The following is a 20478-nucleotide window of genomic DNA, read 5'->3' on the forward strand; positions in this document are numbered from 1 at the left end:
CTGTATTTTAGGGAGAGTGAGAAGAAATCCTAAGGGCAACTGTCAGAACCAGGACAGAGATTTGGTTTTGTCACTGGTCTCCATGCAAATGGACTTCTCTTTCCATCCTTCCCTGCTGCTGGACCTAAAAATGGATTTTAGAGTGCCAGAGCCTGTGGGCTCAGTTATGTGGGTATATGTTGTGAGAATTAGTAGTGCCAGTGGAGCACAGGGTTGATAAATGCTACTATTATTGTACAATTAGGTACTAAATGTTACCTGTATTACCCTCCCAGGACAACACACTGCACTTCAGGGAAGAAACACATAACATGACTTGAAGAAAATGAGAACATGTTTAAACAGAATGTCTCCAGGATAGTCAAGGGAGAGATTAAACTGGAATTCAGATGAAGTCTTTTGTAGGCACATACACTAGTGAGGAATTACCAAAATGGGAGAGCCAAAGGGGGGTGCTTAGTTTACCCTTTTTTCCCTCAGCAAAATCTGGGAAGTAAAATTTCTAATGTTAATGTGAATATTGAGCCCTATTTTGGTTTGCTTTTAGTTTATTGAAAAATCATAAATTATAAAAAAAATTAAATTATTCCAAGGCTTCTTTTTTTTCATCCTGCTGTTGTTGGACAAGGGTTCTTTCAGCAGTGTCAAACTGGTTGACTTGCTATAGGAAAAATTGCTGTGAAATAGTGATAAATAAACAAAACCAGAAAGATTTTTATGTGTTTGTTCCCCATTAACTTTTTACAGTGCTGATACTCTCAGTGATGTTTTGTAGTTGTATGAAAACTGTGCCTGTTTGCATGAATATGAGAAGACATGCTTGGTTTAGTTCTGCATATGAAGAAAAGGAACTGCATAAAAAATTTTTCATTCCTCTTGTTAATTCTTGATTGAAATCCATTGAGCATTGTTATTCTTTTGCTGGTAATGCATAGACAAAAGAGCAGACTGTCACCAAAGACAATTCCTTAATTCATATTTCAGAGGATAAAAACAAAGAACAGGTTATTTATTTTATGGATATGTGTGTGCATAGTTAAATGTATATCTGTTATAATGGGCCAAGGAAAGTGGAAAGGAATCCTTAGTGCTCAGATGGAATGGGAAGGAGAGAACCAGAACGGAGCTGGCTTTGAGATTTGAGGCAAAGGAAGGCATTTCATGGGAAAGGATCAGGCTCCTATTGGATTCCCAGTACTGGAGGCATAAAACTTTAATTTCCTTATAGAAGCAGAGCAGTTTGAAGTGATAGGTTTGACAGTGGAAGCTGAATATTGGTGTTCTTTTTAATTTATTAGTTATAATTTAAGAAGTTGTTATAATTTATTATATTTTACCTTCTCTTTAAAACTACTAGTTATTATTTAAAATAATAGAGTAAGGTTTAGAATACGGATTTACACAAATCATTGTGGAAGAAAAATCTGTGAAGCAAAGAAAATAGATTTAGATCAGTCCAATTTGACTTTATGTGTGTAAGAAGACTTGGGAGCCTAATTTGTACTGATGACAATAAAAATAATTTTGGTGTGGGAAATGTTATGACCCACGTCTGAAGGCCGAGTAACCGAGGTTTTTGTTAATAGATCCCTTGGGGTGGCTTAGAGTGAAATGTGTTTTTAGAGAGATAGACAGCAGGTTTATTTTAGAATCTTTTGGTTGCAATTGCAAGGAGGTTTGTAGCTGTTTTGGTTAGTATCCACAGAAAAGCAGCAATATTAAAGTATAAAGATATCACTTCAGAAAACATACAAGGAAAAGAAAGAAAGAAGAAGAAAGGATGAAAGTAGGTAGAGGAGAGGAAAGATATCACCATCCATGGATCCAGAGACAAGAGTTGATTGTTGCAATTTCAGTGTCTGTTGGTTGAGGTGATGGTTTCAGTCTTGCTCCATGGAACACAAAGTGCAGTGGGTTCAGTGTTGAGGTGGGAATGCCCACGTGCCTCCCCAGGGAGCATGGGAAGTGTCACAGTGTCTGATAGAGCGCTGTGGGTCACAAACAGTTCTCTGGTGGAAGGCCCTGAAATAAGTCTGGGGGCATTTAAGGGATCTTTGATGGTTTCTGCCACTCTCCATGACCCTGCCTGCCTATCAGTGCAGTTGATGTTTAATAAACTCTATTGTTGAAATGATTTTGTGTGAAAGAGATGAGAGAGAGAAGAGCAAAAGTGGGAAAAGTATTCTGTATCATAGAGGTAAACTTAGCAAGAAACCAGAAATTTTGCACATGTGTGGACACAGGTGAAAAATGCACATATACAGGCCTGTAGCTGTAATGAAGGAACATGCAAGGAAATGTCTTATGTTTCCCACACACCTAACAAGTTCCTCAATTTGATATTTACTCTCCTGGTTTATCCCCCCATCAGAAGGGATGAAAACTCCAAGGCCTCCATGTGATTGTCCTCCTCAGGGTCAGCTGGAGTCCCTTGTGTAAGGGAGGACATTGCCATGATCAAAAGCACTATTCCACCTCACAGGATCTGCTTCTTATGGACCTCTTCCCTTATCTGGCTCAAAAAAATCAGCTTGTTGCTGAACAAAGGTGGTGGGTGCTCCCCTCCTCTGCCCCTGGGCAGGGCTTCTGCAGACCAGAGGTTTCCCCACCTCACAGCCAAAAGCTCTCCTCTGCTCTGGCTGGGGGGCTCAGCAAGGCACCTGCTGCTTTGGCAAATAACCCATCGTTTGAGTTATTAACCCTTAGCATTTCAGTCCCTCTCATGAAAGAGTGTCTCTGAAGCAGTTCCTGGGAAATGTGATTAGCAAGATTAAATACTACTCCTCCCTTAAAGATGAAATCACAGTAAAGTACCCTGTGAAGAGTTTTGCTCTTCATAACCAGACCTTGGGTGTTATCACAACTGCCACAGCCCAGGCAAGGCTTCTCCTCATGTCCCAGTGCATGGGGCAAGCTTGACATTATGGGGATGATTCTTTCATTCAACTGTGCATTCTCTGGGCAGTGCTTTGGGGAGTAACAAGGGTTGTGCCTGATCAATGTCTGTGGACACAGTGCTCCCTGAAAGCTGCATCATGAATTATACCTGAGAACCTTCCCTCCTTTTTTGCTCCCTTTGACTTGGAGGATAGAATCAGGTGAATTCGGAATTATTTTAATAGATTTTAAGCTGCGTCAGAACATTTTTTTTCTGGTGTTTTGGTGAGTACTTGCCCTAGCTTGCCCTAGGACTATTTTATTAATACCACTTTATGTCATTAGAAATTCAGGGATCTAAGGAAAGTTATGTTTTGTTGCCATAGCGTTACAGAATCACAGAATCCTTCAGGTTGGAAAAGAGCTCTCATATTAAGGGCAACCATTAACTGAACACTGCCAAGGCAACCACTAAAACATGTCCCCATCTGCACACCTTTCAAATCCCTCCAGGAATGGTGACTCCACCACTACCCCAAGCAGCATGTTCCAATGCTTGACAGTCCTTTCCATGAAGAAATTTTTCCTGTTATCCATCCTAAACCTCCCCTGGTACAACTTGATGCTGTTTCCTCTTGTCCTGTCGCTTGTTACTTGAGAGAAGACACCGACCCCTACCTGGCTACTAGCAAGCCCCATAAAAACTCCTTTAATCCTTAAGGAATAATGAGCTTCACCCTGGGCAGGGTGAAAGAACATGTGAATAATGCAGCAGCTGCTGCAGGCTGACAATAAGTTAAAAGCTGGTTCTTGCTTACCAAAATGGAGGCCCATCTCTTCTTGGAATCAGTACATTGTGAAGTTTTAGAAGAAATAAAGCACAATTCAGATTCCATTATGGGTGTGCTTTCCTTCTGAATTATAAGATGCTTTGCCAGTGACAATTTTCAGTTTGGATACTTGTGATGCAAGACTTGGTGACAGAAAAGTCCATGATTATAATTTGTCCTGCTTAATAAGAGTGGGCACAGTTTCTTGAAGGTAAAACTACCTTCTCAGCAACTTTCTAGTAGAGGAAGATGGTGTGTTCTTACTTGTTACCAGGATGCTTGCAGTAATTCCAGATACAGCAAACATTATTGCATCCCAAATGGGATTTTACGGCTAAATGATGTAATCTCGAATGCTCTGTAAAGCTCTGGTACAACCTTTGAACAGTCCTGAGGGGCAATTTGGGATTGTTCCCAGATGACAAAGCATAGTGTAACAGGTAGATGATTTTCTCCCACCAGTTAGTCTCTTGCATTCAATGCAAAAGGATTTTTTTGCATCACATAATTTGTTGGACCTTACAGCAGCTGAGGTTTGCAGTCAGTGTTGAAAGCCCCAAGGAGTAAGTTACACAACTGTTGCAGAGCCCACCAGAATATCGTGTTCTCTATCTCTGACACTGCCATGCAGTGACTGAGATCCATTATCCCAGTATCAGCTCATATGGACTCTGGATTTCAGAAAAAATAGTGATCAGAATATTAATGTGTAAATCAAGGCCATGAAGCAAAATGAGATGGGTACTTTGGGTTGCTACGTTGCATTCTGACAGGGTTCAGCTACAACAAGCTGAAGGTTTTTGCTTTTAGTAACATATTTGCAGTCAGTATGAAGGTACATGAGCCATGCTGTTCATAAATACAAGTGTGGCATTCTTTCATAAGTTTTTTAAATGGTCACAGTGAAAATCTTGAGAATCATAAATAGAAAATTTTCTAGATTTTTAGGCAGTGATCATATTTTGAACAGCATGCTGCTAAAAACAGGCTCCAGACTTAGCCTTGGACATCAGCTAAACAGTAAGTGTTACCAGGCAGAAGATTTCATAGATGGGACTTTATTTTAAAATTGCCTTCACTTAGGTCCATCGTGTGTGGAATTGTTTGGTACTGGCTTCTGATGGGCAGGATGTTGTCTTTAACAACTCACTGGGATTTTCAAATACATCAGTGCTGAAGTTTGACAAGTGCTTGTGTTCCTTGAGGCATGGAGAATAAAAGTAATTCTGAACAAAATTCTGTTCTTTATTTCAGTTTCCCTGATGACATGCAAATCAGAATCTGTTAACCATTGGCTGTTCCAGATATGATGTCAAAGCCAACAAGGGAGACTTGATGTAGTATGACTCAAAAGCAGAAGTATTTTGGTAAGTCACATAACATGCATGAAGTAGTTGAGAAAGTGATCATTCCTGATGACAGATATTTTTTCTGCTCTTTGTACCTAAAATGTACTTTCAAGAAACATTGCTAAAAAACACAGTAGACTGTTCACATTTTGGAAAGTGTTTCTCCCTTCAGAGGCCTTGAAGACCAAACCTCCATACAAGGAAGGCTTAGAACATCCTGCCACAGCCTAAACCTGTGGAAAACTCCACAGTGCTTCAGCGTGGCATACTGGTTCTGGTCAAGTATAACACAGTGCTCTTGCTATTTGTGCAACTTCCACCTTCTTTCAGAGTTATTAATTCACCTGTTTCAGTTAGAACATCTTTCTTGGTAAGCCTGCATTACCTCAGCATGTCAAGAGGAACATTCTCAAGTTCAAACAACATTGAAGAATATCATCTGCTTGAGGAGTTTTGCATTGCTTTCCAAAATACATATTGATTGCAGCAGAATTTAAATAAAACAAGTCCCAGAATGAAATATAACTCTTCTGTATTCACTTTGTAAATATGATTTACAGGGTTTTAATCTCTTTCTTGAACCCTTGAAAGCTTGGATTTTAAGGTGGTCATGATATGGCTGTAATACTATAAGTTCTTAAATGTACTGGTGCTATCATTCTGCATGCATGGTTTTTTATACCTAGAGGACTCTTTAGTGCTGCTAATACAGCTAACAATACTGCTTGACTTTATTAAAGCCTACTAATGTGTTTACTTGGGGTTGAGAAGTCACACATTTTCTCTTCCCACCAGTAGCAGGCAGCTCTGATGTGTATTTTTACTTTCTTACATAAACACACGTGTTACAGAATATCTGTGCAGGTGATTAAAAGAAAAAAAAAAAGGCTGCATAGGTTTTGGTGTCCCTGGAAAGTAAATACAGCTGTGTACCCTACTCAGGTGAGGCTCCATATGAACATGTAGATGCATCTAAAGACAATTTCTGAAGAGGAAATTATTTTACATGGTTGTGGGCTCCTGTCCCATTTTTATTAATGTCTCAGATTTGAGAAACAACTGAAACAGAAGCTGTTTCCTTACTGTAGTACCTGGGTGTGAGACAGAGCATGCCCTTTTTGAAGAAATAACTCATATAAATTCTTATTTTTCCACTCATAGAACTCTTGTATATACCTCCCCATTTTTCCCCTCCCCATCCCCATTTTTCTCCCCAGAATTTATCATCTTCTATTCAAGAACTGCTGTTCCATATCCCAGTTTGGCCCAAGCAATAAGTAAATACTAATGATATTCCCTTAATCATTGTATCTTGCTGCTGACATCTCCATAAGGAACAGATGATGTCCAGTGTTGCACCACTGTCAAGGCATGGAAGAGTTTTCCTTCACTTTCTGGCCTTCCTGATGTTGTTCCAATTCTAGTTGACATTTTATGTCCTCTGGACTGGTATGCACATGCTGTTCCCTGCCTGTACACGTTTGATCTGTTTAATTAGAGCCATGGAAGATATCTTCTGCACCTCAAAAAAATACTTCTTGGCACTACAGCTGGAGGAGCAGGCATCCACCATAATCTGGGATATGACAAAAACAGCAGAGGCCAGCTGAAGGAGGGATTCCCAAAATCTTTGTGTATTTCTCATGGTACTTGCATGAGAAAAAAGCATCTGCAAAATGGCTCCAAATGCATTTGTCTTCAGCAAGTGCAGAGCCTGGGGCAGAATTGGAAACAGCTGTAACCCCTGCCTCAAAGAGGTGCAGTGCAGATCCTTTTCTAGAGGAATGCTGTCCCAGCAAAGTTAATTGGGCCACTCCTGGTCTAAGGTATTAGTATTTTATTATCATGATTTTCTTCTGACAACCACACATGAGCATTACATTAGAAGTGCATCCAAAAAGGTCATAATTACTTAAATAAATAACATTGGTATTTTGCAAATGAGCAATTAAGTTACGAAAGAAGACTCTTTTCATAGAGCTGCTGGCTTTGATCCTTCTCTGCATTATTTAAGACCTAAGGCTCCAGAGTTAACTCCTGGTGTCAGATACAGTGTAGCTCTGCTGTGGTAAAGTGTTGTGTGACCTCCTGGACCAGGGAGAGGCAGGCTGCAGGCTGATAGCAGCAGGCCCTGCTCTTCCCTGGGCTGGAATTCCTTGCTTGTCTTTGCAGCTTCTGTCTGCTCACTCCTGTCCTTTCCTGCACAATCCCTTTGGCACTGGTTTCCTCTGATTCCTGCCACAGAAGTCTGTGGTCACAGCAAAATATGTGCCCTCTGCAATGTCTGATTTCTGTCTTGATTGGCTTTTCCAAGGCTCTCAGTACATTTGCTGCCTTCCCTCCACCTCCTCATCTGTATCTTCAGGTCTGAAAACTGCCTGCACAAAACACTTGACTGGATATAGGTGCCATCATGCATCACCAGAGACAGGGGAGTGGTCAGCCTGTGCTCTGAGACTCTAAAAGCCAAGTGGAAATCTGCAGGTGGGAATATCCCTTTGTATTACAGTTTATCAGAAAGGGATTCCAGGAGTTAAAAAATAATTCCTGTTAATTCAAATTACATTCATTAAAAAAAAAAAACAATAGTTAGTGTTTACTGTAAAGTTCTTTTTTGACTACAGACTGCACAAGGAAGGAAACAAAATATTTGAGTTCTCTCTGTAAGGCAGCTACTTTCTCTGTGCCTTTTTCTTTCCTCTGTTTAATTCCCAATACCTCAGAGGCACAGTTTCCTCCTTTAGCAGGGACTGTGACCTTAAAAATAGCTTGCTCCAAAGTAAACACAGAAAAAACCTACTTCAATTGTTTCAAATATGTGGTAAGTAACCAAAACCATGTCCATGCTAAAGCTGAAATTCAGAGTCTTTTAGAGCTGCTTTTAGAGCTTTTTAGGCCTTTTGTTTCCCTCTGCCTTCCTGTTCAGGCTGCAGGCTGGCCTCTGTCTCCAAAGACACTGGTAAATCTTGCAGTGCCATTTGTAAGTCATTTGTCCCTGCCTTCACCACTCCTGCAAAATGTTTAGAGGGGACACTTTCTGTTTGGATGAGGGTCAAGTGTGGCATCCAGCACCTATGGAAGTGGTGATCCCAGGCTGCTTCCATGGCATTCTGATGGGTGGGACATCACAGCTGGAAGAGTTGGTGATTTATCGAGCAGAGAGCTTGTTTTGTCACTTTTGCTTCTAGCTGTAGGCCTCCATCCTCTGGTCCAGCTGCAGGAGGAGGAAGGCAGGCCCCTTCTGCACTGGGGCACATCCATAGGGCTCTCCTGCCACCCCTGCCTCTGCTGCCCTCACATCTGCCCACAGCTGGACCAGAGCTTGCAGTTCCTACAGAAGTGTTTTCCAGGAGCAGCACTTGCCATCAGACAGATTTAGTGGGGCAGTGAACCAAGTCCCGACCTGTTCAGTAACAAGGCTGGTGTCCATGTGTTAAAGCAGCTGTGAACAGCTGTGCTCTACATTTCACTGAGGAGCCCTTGGTATTGTGTAAGCAGTAAGGACAGAAGGACAGGAGAAAGGACATTCAAGTCTGCAAATTAAATCCCTTATGACAAGCAAGTATTGCAAAGGAGTATTTTCAGAGTCTGGCTACAATCCCCTCTCCCTGGGCAGAATTGTCTCCTTATCTTGCTTAGGAGGGTTTAAAATTGGTACAGATGCAAGAGTAACAGTCCATTGGGTTTCTCACAAACAGTCTGCTTGTGCAGACTGTCTCAAAACACAGGTATTCCCTTTACTTTTCATCTTGCAGGGGGGATCTTTCTATCTCTAAATATACCAGCTATATCTGGGTGGTGTAGCAAATATGTAGTCATTTGAATATTTTCCTCTGAATATAAAGTTTTCATTTATTTAGAAAAAATATGTATTACAGTGTTTTGAAGCCTTAGAAGAGGACTAAGAAACTTTTGATTAGCATTGACAGCTTCGTTCCTTTGGTGTAGAGGAAAGAGGAACAGTTGAAAAAGGAGCAGGGGGAAAACTTAAAATAACATTTTTTGTACTTTTCCATCTAAGATGCAGCAGGGTATGGGAAGGTTTTCTTAATCCATTGTGTTAGCCTGATCCACAGGCAACTCATTTTGAAATTAAATATTCCAAAGCATTTATGATTTACAAGGGGGAGTGGGGGGGAAGCCTTAAAAGATATCTTGTGTTTGATCCATTTGTCACTATGAAAATATTGACAAAAAGTAAAAGAATGGCCTTCATTTAGCTTATTATTCTTGGCTTATTTTAATGCTTTCTTATTAAGGCCAAACTCCCATTAAGATGTGAGATTAACTCTTTCACAGTTGCAAAGGAATAAAAAGTTTGACAGTTACATCAAACTGTAATCTATTCTAAAGTAGGTAATTCCTACTCAAAAATACATAGTGTGGCTGAGAGGGATGCTTTTAAAATTAAAAACATATATGGAATAAGCTGTGCAGAATTTATGCTGCAAAATATCTTCTGGGTAAAATCAGAAATAGTGTTAATCACACAGTTCTTAAAGGATTTCAGAAAATAAATACTTTATGGGGGAAAAAAAAAGAGAGCTTGAAGTGTTAACCTAAGAGCCAACCCAAGGGTTCCTGGGACCTTGGCTTCATCCTCTCTCAGAAAGCTCTCTGTTTGTGGAGCGTGCTTTCCCTGGCAGTCAGCAAGCCCTCTGGGAGCCTGTTTTGAAGGACAAGTGCTCCCAAAATGGGCAAAGCAATAAAGAAGCTGGAGTTGGTGCAGCACAGCAGCTGCTGATCCAGCCAGGCTGTGCCACTATCAATTTCCCTGGGAGCCCAGGGCTGGCTTTGGGGGCAGGCACTGTCACACAAGTAAGAACTGGGTTGAGGTGTGTGCCAGAACTGCACCTCAGGACGTACCCAGAGTGGGGCCCAGGGCCCTGCCTGGAGGTGGCAGCACAAGAGATCAGCTCTGGGGCCCAGCCTCCTGCCCTGCCACTCCTGCTACCTGTGCTCATTAGTTTGGAGGACTCTTAGGTAGCTAGAAGCTCATTAATGCTGGCAGGAGAATGATTACCTAGCTCTGGGTTAGTAATGCAATGCGTCATGTTGCAGAACAGCCAGACCTGAAGCTTAAGCTCTCTGTTATCACTTCAGAGAGACAGATGTTACTACTGCCAGCCCAGAATTCCTAAAAGAAAATGCTAATTTAAATGACTTACTCCGTTAAATTCCCGTTGAATTAGCATTAGTAATGAAAGTAGTTGCATTGTTATCACTGGAGTATCTGAGGAGGCTGTTGGCCAGAATGTCATATGAACAGGAATGTCTGCTGGGATATTTAATTTCATCTCCCATGACAATGTGCAATTGTTCTCTTTTGTACATCTTCTGTTAACTCTTAGTGGTCTGGCTGATATTTTGGTATAGGCAGAAATCCCTCCAGGCCAGCACAGAGTGCACAGCAGTGAAGTCCCTGTCTGAAGAATGGTAGTGTGCAGGGACAGCAGAGTTAGCATTCCACTGCAGTGAAACAAGATGTTCACCATTTCCTTCCCTGAATTTCCCACCAGGCTCTGGTTATATCTGCAGCCAATACATCTCCATGTCTCTGTAACCAAGAGAGAACTTTAGGATTGTTACTCACCTGATCCTGCAGAGACATCTCTCCTTGGAGGCTGTTTGCTGAGATGTGCAGAGGGTCCTTTGTGAGCCTCTCTCACAGCACATTTCACCTGATCTCAGCTGTCTCAGTGGGTGCAGAGCTCTCAGCACTTGATGCTGTATCCTTGCAATACTTATATTCTGCATCATTGGGCTTTTATTGGAGCCCAATCAGGAGACACAGGTTTGGATTGGTTTGCCATGGGGACCCAGAATGAAGTTAGAGGTGTAGGAGGTATTGGTAGTAAAGCTTATAAAAGGCAGCAAGCTTGTGCTTGGAGTTGTGAACCAGAAATACCACCTTCCCCACAAAATTCCTTTGGTGTGCAGGATTCTCTTTTTTTTGCCTTTGGCTTCTTTTGTGTTGTAGTATTTTGTGTCTTTGGAGTTGGGGTGGATTTCTTTGTCTCAGGAACCAGCAGTATTTAAAATAGAGGGGGACATTGCTTTATTAAAGCAATTCTTTCAGTTGTCACAGCAATTGTTTTTCCATAAATGATGAAAAAAGGAGGAATGTATGTGAAGAGATACATTAGATAATAATGGTGAATACAGTTTTGCTTAAACTAACAAGGAAGTATTCTGGAGTTTGTTGCTGTAGTTCATTTTATCCAGGTGATTTTTTACTTCAGTATTCTCCAGGTTTGCAATCAAAAACTGCAGCCCTTGTATGTTCACAGCTGTATCAATCCCAGTTTCTCTTGTCTGTGTAACTATTAAGTTCCTCCATTAGGATATCTATTAGTCAAAAACAGACAAAGAAAATAATAAAAATACCAGATGTAAAAAATATAAAAATATTATGAAATATATTGAAAATATATTGAAATATTATGAAAATAATATAAAACCCAGATGTGATACTTTGTGATTCTTCCCAAAATATTTTTCTGCTCCTGCTTTCCCAAACTTCCCTCAGTCAGATGGGCAGAAATGGCAGCATAGTGGGAATGGTGCTGTGCCCCCGAGGTGATCTGCCTGACCATTTTATACAAATGGCAACTTTTCTTACAGCTTTGCTCAGTTAAAGGATAATTGGAGACTTGGGGAGGCAGGGGATGTTATTCTAGAATCAGCATATGTGATTTCCAGTATTTCCAAGTGGCTAAGCACCAAAGAAGTGGAACCCCAAAGAAGAAAAGTGTGCTGACAAAATTTAGGAATTTTTTTCTCTTTCTCTAGGGATTTAACAGTAGAATCAAAATTCTTTCCTGCTCAAAAAATTTTCTATACTTAAGAAAAAAAGCATGGCAAAGAAATGTGCCATAAGTAGCATACTTAGTCTCTTTATTCCCATTCCCTGATTTTCAGTATGGTTTCTAAACCTTTTTCCCAATATTTGTGGGTTGGTTTTTAATCCTTATTCTCATCTTTATTCCTCTCACTTTTCTCTTTTTCTGCTTACAGTCCTTTACTTTTATTTTGCTTCCTTTATGCCACTCTCTTAGGTAAGTCAAAAACGTAACAAATGTGCTTCTGCCACCCCTCCCTGTTGTCTTTATTTGAATTGAAGTGGAACTGGAGGGTGTGTAGACTTCTGCTTTTCCAAAGTCAGCAGGTGGAACTTAGTATATTCTTCCCAGGAGCACATGCAAACATTTTTTTCCTAATCTTTGTCTTGCTGTGTTTAAGTTTGCAGCTGCTGGATTCCACTTTGAGTTTCAAGTTCAAAGGCATCCAGACAGTCTTTGTGAAATATCACAGAACCCACTGAACTTCACCTGGGTTTGCAGGGAAGTTTTGTCAAGCCACAAGTTTCCCACACTTCCAGGGTAAAGCCTTGTGTTAATTCAGAGCTCTTTTCTGCCAGCTCAGGTTAGAGATATCTTAACTCTGAAGGATCACAACCTATAGGGAACTTCTTCCTAAACTCTGACCTGCTTTCAAGTTTGTAACAAAACTCAGAATTGTTTCCACAATTTTTGGGGTTTGTAACAAAAGCAAAGGACAGCTGTCATCCAGGCTGATTTTAAATCTGTGGCTTTAGAGACAGGTTACTGGAAAATGTACGTCAACTATAGGCTAAATTCTTCCCTTTTCTGAGAGCATTTTACCCTGCTGTCCCTGGGGGCTCAGAGTACTTTTCTTTTAACATGGCCAGGTTTTCTGCCATTTCTTCCAAGAGATCAAGTTTCAAAATACTCTTCTTCCAACTGCTTTTCCAGGTAGCTGGTTCATTCTGCCACCTGCACTCTGGGAGGGGTCACCTATCCTTGGCTTTTGAGGGCCAGCCCTGCCCCTTCAGTCACCTTTTCGTGGTCCTTTGAATATCAAGTAGCAGCATCACACTGGAGAACAAGTGGAATAAAGGGAATGGAAATGCTTTGGCCTAAACTCTTCTAGCTTCAGTGTGATCCTGTGTATTCAATGTGCCTTTGTATAGGAATGTACCTCTCTCTCACCTTTTTTGTGGTTTCATTTCTACATTACAAGTCCCTCAAAATCAGAGCTGCATAGAAATGAATAATGATGATTTTTTTTTGCATTGTATAATTCCAGGGTGTTGGGGGTTTTTTACACTTATCAGCCTTTCCAAGTACACCACTAGCTTAGCTGCTTTGTTTATTCTGTGTCATTAAAAAAAAGGAAGCAAAATCCCCTCAGCCATTTTTTTTTTATTTATACCATAGTTTTTCTGTGTTAGAAAGTTGTAGGTTTTGGTTTTTTGTTTTTTAGTTGGTTTGTGTTTTCTTCATTTCTCAGGAAACAGTGTGAAATCTCTAAATCTCTAAACTGGTAATTAGGCAGGTACCTAAATTTTTAATAAGTAGCATGTGCTTTGCAGTTTTCCCTGAAGATTTGCATATTTGTTTCTTAGGATTTATCAGGTGCTTATACTTCTACAAGGAGGCTGGTGGACACACACTTGAAGAAAATATGTGCTTATTAATTTTGGTGCTTTTTGCTTTTATCAGCTCTGGTGTTACTTTGTTCAGCTCTAGCTGTCCCTGGCTTATTACACACAAGACAGTGAAATTTGAATCAAAAGTCACTTGCAGAGATGGAGGTGTAGGCTCCATTCTTTAAGTGTTCATTTGCTGGTTATGTTGCAAGTGCTTTCAGAGCTGTGCAGAAGACTGTGAAGTTCCTGGGGCTGTAATAGAAAACATTGGTGCCTTGACTTTCAAGGGAAGAATGTGGTTAAGATTACAGTGACTGAGGCAGTGTCAATGGGTGGTCCTGGGTCCATGTGGCTCCCAGAAAAGAGTCTCTGCTCAGATGGGTGATGAGCTGCACTCACCACAATCAAACAGCTGGGAAAGAGCTGCCCTGGACTATATTTTTGCCTGCTCAGTGGCCAAATGCTGTCAGGTGGCTCCTCAGTGCTTTGCTATAAAATCAGATAAAGGGTTTGCTTAAAAGCTGGACCAGCATAGAAAGGAGCTGCATGCTCCTTTTGTCCCCTTGGGTCACTGCCTTTCCCTCAGCACAGTCCCATTGTCCTGTTCAGTGAGAGGTACAAAATGTCTGCCTCACTCCCAGCGCCATTTTGTAGCCTGATTGTTGGATAATTAAGACTGTGAGAAGTGGAAAATAAACAGCATGGCATGGGGGAGATTTCAAAAGGAGCACCAAATCTGCATGTTTTGTTTAGATGTTTAATTGTTGCCGACTGGCTGCGTTTAAACAAGTGACTTTACAGTGTCTGGAAGAAAACAGGCTCCCAAATTTGAGGAGCTGACCTTGGGTAGGTGCCATCAACTGTTCTTTTCTATTGGCACGAACGTGCTGCTGGCAGGGTCTCCCTGGAGCTGCAGCCTCTCACCCAGCCCTGAGTCAGAACCTGCTCACACTGTACTGGGCCACCAAATTATGGCACTGTTGTGGTTTAACCCCAGGTGGCAGCTCAGCCCCGCTCCCTCCCCTGCCATGGGTTTGGGAAGAGTAAAAGTGAGAAAACTCGTGGGATGAAATAAAGACTAAAAGCTAAAGCAAAAATGTGTGCACAAGCAAGGCTAAACAAGGCATTCATTCCCCACTTCCCTTGGACAGGCAGGTGCTCAGCCATCCCAGGAAAGCTGGGCTCCATCACAGCTCACAGTCTCTTGGGAAAACAAACACCATCACTCCAAATGTCTTTCCCTCCCTCCTTCCCCAGCTTTGTATACATGAGTGACACCTTATGGGCTGGGGTGTCCCTGTGGCCACTTGGGGTCAGCTCTCCTGGATGTGTATCCTCCCAAGGCCTTGTGCCCCCCAGTCCTGTCACTGGTGGGGTGGGAGAGGAGCAGAAAAGTCCCTGGCTCTGTGCATGCCTAAACTAAACAATAACTGAAACATCCCCTGTTATCAGCACTGTTCCAGCACAAATCCAAAGCACAGCCACTACCAGCTTCTGGGAAGAAATTTAACTTTACCCCAGCCAAATCCAGCACAGCTATTTATTCCAAATATTACTAGCAGGCCCTTCAATAATCAAGATTTGATTGAGAAAATATAGGATATTTAAAAATAAGAACCTTCAAAATAGCTGTAATTAGGCTTTTCCCATAGAGCAGCACATAACATTGTTCAGGAGAAGAAAGGCAGCAGGGTAGATTGCAAATATGCTAAAATCAAACTAAAAATGTTTGATAGGAATTGAAGGGACACTCTGGAGTTGTTCCTGTCATCCTAGGGCTGCAGTACCAGCTGTGTGAGGAGCAAAGTTAGTGGCATTTACTCTGTTTGTCTATGAAATGTTCTAGTTTGTGTGTGTAACATGGGCAAGGGGGATGGAGAGGGGCACTTTACATTCACAGGAGGGTGCAAATTCAAAGCTGTTTAGAATTCTGCAATATCTTAATAATAATAGTTGATCCCAGCATCAGAACAGTACTTCTATTTTTAAAATATAATCAATCAATCATTTTAATAGATAGCACCCTTAGTGCCAAAGATCTCAGAAAATTATGTCTATGGCAGTAAAAATGAAACCCCTTCTGCAGAGTCATTCTTCCCTTTTTTTTAACCTAAGTACAGTAAAAGCTCAGTGCTGCAAGAAATATCTGGAATTACATATCAAGGAGTAAATCCTCCAAACAAGATTGATTAGCAGGCAGGGATTGCCATCATGAACTGAGCAAGGAGGGACAGAGAAACTGTCCCACCTGACAAAAGTTCTCTCTAAAAACAAAACGTGCTGCTTTGTTTTGGGGTTTGGTTTTGACTTTTGAGGTAGGAGTTGTGTACTGCCTTTTAAGAGGATTACAATGAAAATGCTCTTTCTGTTTATTTCTCAGGAAGGTGTCCCATGTCTACCATGCTTTTACAGAAAACTGTTCAGGTAGAGGTGATTGAGGCTATATTGAGGCTGGTAGGTAATTCAAGTTCAGTTTCTGCCTCTGCTGCAGTGATTCACACAAAAGCACAAGAGAGTCTTCTACATCTGTTCCTCATCTGCAAAATAAGGATTAATGCTTCCTTATCATTAGTGCTTATAAATTACTTTGAAGTTCCTCCAGTGTGCTTCAAATATATCTGTTACTGTTGTTGGTGATAAAAATGTGAAATACATAACTCAGACGTGTTAACAGCCTATTAACTGAGAGGATTTTTAACACAACTTGAATATAAAAGTATCAGCACCATATTCCAGCTAATAACCAGCTACAGTGAGAGCATACCTTAACATCACCTCTGTTTTCACTTCCACATGGGTTTTCTCAAGGGTGAGTTTTTTCCTGGGCTGCTTTTTTTCTGAGACTGACCCTCAGTCTTGTATTGATCAAAGGCTTTGCTTTTTTATATAGGATCAGCAAGAAACAGTGTTTTCAGTCCTGAAACTGCTAGGACCACTACATTGGACCAAGAAGTTAAAAATTCATTTCAACCATTCTTGTTGCCCCAAGATGAATAAAGGGGGAAATTTTGAAAGAGATTTTTTGAAAGAGATTTTTGGTTTAGTTGAACAGTAGCCTGCATAAATAGGTATTTATATAACAAAAAAATAACTCAATGAAAGCAAGTTTAGTTGAGGTAAAATTGAAGCCAAAAGCACAGATGATCTGGACACAGATCATAGGTTACAGAGTTAAGACATCTGGATTTCTATTCAATTCTCTAAAGGTGTAACTAGGAGTTAATAAGGTTTGCTTTCCTCTTTCAGAAAAGCTTTTTTTATGTCGTGTCTGAAATCTGGCTTCCTCAGGGGATTAATAAGTGTTTTTCCAATAATTCAAAATAACAGCCATAAAAATACAAGCAGCTTATGATAGTCCTTCCTAACTTAATGCATTCCTAGCAGCAGTACAGTAATTTGTGATTTGCAGATGTGAGTGCATCCTTCCTAGGGACAGCCATGCCAGAAATTAGGATATTTAAGCCAAGACTTCTTTAAATCATTTGCCTTGATATCTAAGGCAGTATCTGAAAGGATTTTTTTTGAAGCAGCAGTAGAGAGAGCTTGTATTTTGTGTTTGTCTGACCCAATAGGTCTCCTCCCATTACATGTTTCATTTTGATGTTGATACACATGCTTTTGTAAATTATTGCACATTTTTATGTCAGATGTATTTATAAGTATATATGGGTTTAGTTCACTATGCTTATGTGGCACAAATCAAAGATCCTCTTACAGGGTTTGTGGTTAGTGCATGTTGAATTCATCCTGCTGTTCCATGCATTGCTTGAGTGGTCAGAGCCACAGAGTGCCACAGCAGGGAATTATCAAATGCCTGATTCTCTTCTCACCCTTTCCTGAAGAAAGGAAAGGGCATGGCACTGAAAAAAACTTCAGTTGTAGTTCAATATTTGAAGCACCATTTGGGCAAAATATACCATATATATATATATGTACACAACAGAGTTGTTTTAAGCTCCAAAACACATTAACAACCACCCTGAAAAAAAGTTCTTGAGATTCTTTTTTCTAATGGATTTTTTTATTATTTTGAAGTAAGGCCTTTCTCCTCTGAACATAGATTGCAAGTTTTTGCAAGTAGTTCACAAGCACTTTGTTTGCCCAGTGTTTGGATACCCCCAAGGCAGTAGGAATACAAGCTAGTTCCAGATGAGTGACAGCTTTCATTCCTTTACCATAGTTAACAGCAAAGGTTCAGAAGTTGTCATACCAGCTTTTTAAACAAAATTGTTTAAAACTTGGCAGTGCCCATGTTTCCAGAAGCAAAAAGGCTTGCTCCATTCAGCATCAGCTCTGTTAGGCTTCTTGTGGTGCTGACTTTTTACTTGTCTGTTTTGTGTCTGATTATTGCTTCTTGACATTACTTTACCAGAGTCATTCATCTACAAGATCTCAGGGAGAAAACCTCAAGCAAATGAAAGTATTTTAAGGTCCTTACCATAGTTTCCCTTTGATATTAGACACCTGTTTTCATCTAGCAAGAAGGGTTTTTTAGCTTCTAATTTATTAGGTTGCACTTGTAATAACATGAATAGATTTACTTAAGATTTGGTCTGGTATCCTACTACAGCTACAGGCCTTTAAAAATGATGTTGCACACCATACTTGTCTTCATATCTAGATTGATGATTTTGGGGGGACAGCCCTTCCTCAGTGTTATTAGAGAAGATAGAAATGAGTTATTTGTGTATTCCCACTTGTCTTATTAAAGCAGCCCTAGGTATTATGTTTCTGTCTTACTCTAGATGTTGCACAACACTTAGTCTGCTTACTTCATCAGTTACCATGAAGTGTGGATAGCTGAAGTCATGACAATCCTGTTCATCCTTTCAGTTCTAATACTTGGTAGTAGGTTATGTTTATGTTAGAAAGATCATAGTTTTTCTTACATGAATTACCAAGTACATGAATGTTGTAATTGTTATTCAGAGCCTAGATGATTCATTATTGATAGAAAGGGCTGTTCATTTGGAATGTTCAGTGTTACAGTTGTCTTTCTGATGAAAATGATTTGGGGTTTGGTTTCCTTTTCAGCAATTAAGGATCATTCTAGCAAAAAATATTGGTGATCCACAACAGGGCACTCTCCATATCGAATACCTAGATTACAAAGTGTTCTGGGATTATCATACCCCCGTATGTTCTTAGAGGATAAATTACTACCCTGTAGACTTGGTTATGTCCCAGCTTATCATCCACATTTTGTTTAAGAGTGTGTGGCTTTTTTGTTTGCTTTTGTAAAGGTGCTTTCTATGCACTGTTGATGCTGCAAGACAAAGAAATTAGGAGACTTGTACATTAGCACTGCCACAGCACAATAAAATATTAGGGAAAATGTGTGTTTGCCAGCAGAACTGGTATCCAAAATTTATGCATGTATAATATATGGAAATACAAGGAAAATATTTAAAATACAAGGAGGGGTGTGGGGGGGAAGTTAAGCTTTTCGATTTCTTAAGTGTTATATCTTTCAATATTTGACTTGCTGTATAAATTTGGGGGGGCATTCATTTGGGATTGTTTTGGGTTTGGGGAGGTTTTGTTTGTTTCAGATTTTGGGGGGTTTTTTGTGGTTTTTTTGGGGAGGGGGTTGATTTTGGTTTTGCTTTGGTTTGGTTGGCTGGGTGGGTAGGGATTTTTTTCTTCTGGTACTTGCTTGCATATGTATTGTACAGGCTCTGACTTTCTGGCCAGAGCAGACAGAATTACTTGATGCTGAGAACCTTGTTAATTTTATGGCCCATTTTCACATGGAGATCGGCTTTTATTTCCCCTCTCAGTCTTTATTCTTGATTCAGTTGTTAGTAAGGTTTACTGAGCAAAAACACTGGGTGTATTATGGGAAGAAATCTAATCAATGCAGCACCAAGGGACAGTCCTTCAGAGTCCTCCCTGTGGCTGTGAGCCAGCCTGGAGGTTACTACGAGGTTACTCTGTCTGACTTTAACCAAAATACCCATCTACTTCTGAAAAGGCTGCCAGCCACCCCCAACACGTGTAACAGAAGCCTCATTAATATGAGCTCCCAATATATGTATCCACCTGTTGTAGCAGCCCCAGCACAGAGCCTGTGTTTCCTATTTTAAACCCTTTGCATGGCTGTCTGCATTCCCTGCTGTCTGCAGTTGCTGTGGAACTGCAGGGCAGCTCCCAGGCGGTACCTTCAGGGAATGCAGGAGCCTAAAGAAAGTGGTGGCAGATGTCAGTGGACCTTGCCAAATGCTAGCTTTCAACTTAGATTGTCTGAAAGATTCACTGGCTAATCCAGACTTTGTGATACAGAAGTATCCTCATTAGTCATGGCTTTAAGTGTGCATTTCTTTAATGCCTGCTCCTTTTTCAGGTATTGATGCAGAGAATTGCATTGACATATGTGTAGGAGATCTTTATTTGTTTTGCTTCCTAGCAAACCCCAGCCCTCCTGTATGCAGAGTTTAACTCTTCTTAGAGTTGAATTGTTAGAAAGATACAGCACTTCCTTAGGGCTTTTACCTGTTTTGGCTCTGAGTTCTAATAAATCATTTGGCAGCAAAATGACTCTAAGATAAACTTCTCCCCTTTGATGAAATATTTGTTCAGCACATTCTACAATATGGTTTATGTCAAGAGTTATATGTCTTCCTTGTTAAAGACAAAAAACAAAGAATCAAAACCATTATCAGATACCACTGCTGATTCAGCAGAGGCACAAAAACTTCACATATCTAGTAAGCCATATATTTTCTGGCTACCTCACTTGGTTTTCCTGACAAACACATTAGGAACTGCCTGCCAGTACTTTTAACCCATACCATATTTTGTGTAAAGGAGCAATAAGCTCTTAAGGAAAGTATACTGTTCCCCCAAGCTGGTCCTGAGGAGCCTCAGGTGTTCCTACTTGCACACAGGTGGTTTCCAAGGAACACCCTCCCCTTAGCTCTGTGGCTCCTGTTGTACTATAAGTGGACTGAAATATCTGCAAGCAGACACA

General features: G+C 40.6%; 1 protein-coding gene across 1 annotated transcript in view; it reads left to right on the top strand.

Moving 5' to 3' along the window:
• The window catches only part of LOC143694004 (uncharacterized), a 190175-nt gene that overhangs the window by 148603 nt on the left and 21094 nt on the right, over positions 1–20478 (top strand). Inside the window, exon 8 of the mRNA XM_077177961.1 lies at positions 4962–5074. The gene's annotated coding sequence lies outside the window, so the exon portion shown is untranslated. The remainder of the gene's footprint in view (positions 1–4961; positions 5075–20478) is intronic.

This window comes from Agelaius phoeniceus, chromosome 5 (genome assembly GCF_051311805.1).
Source record: "Agelaius phoeniceus isolate bAgePho1 chromosome 5, bAgePho1.hap1, whole genome shotgun sequence".
Classification (NCBI taxonomy): domain Eukaryota; kingdom Metazoa; phylum Chordata; class Aves; order Passeriformes; family Icteridae; genus Agelaius; species Agelaius phoeniceus.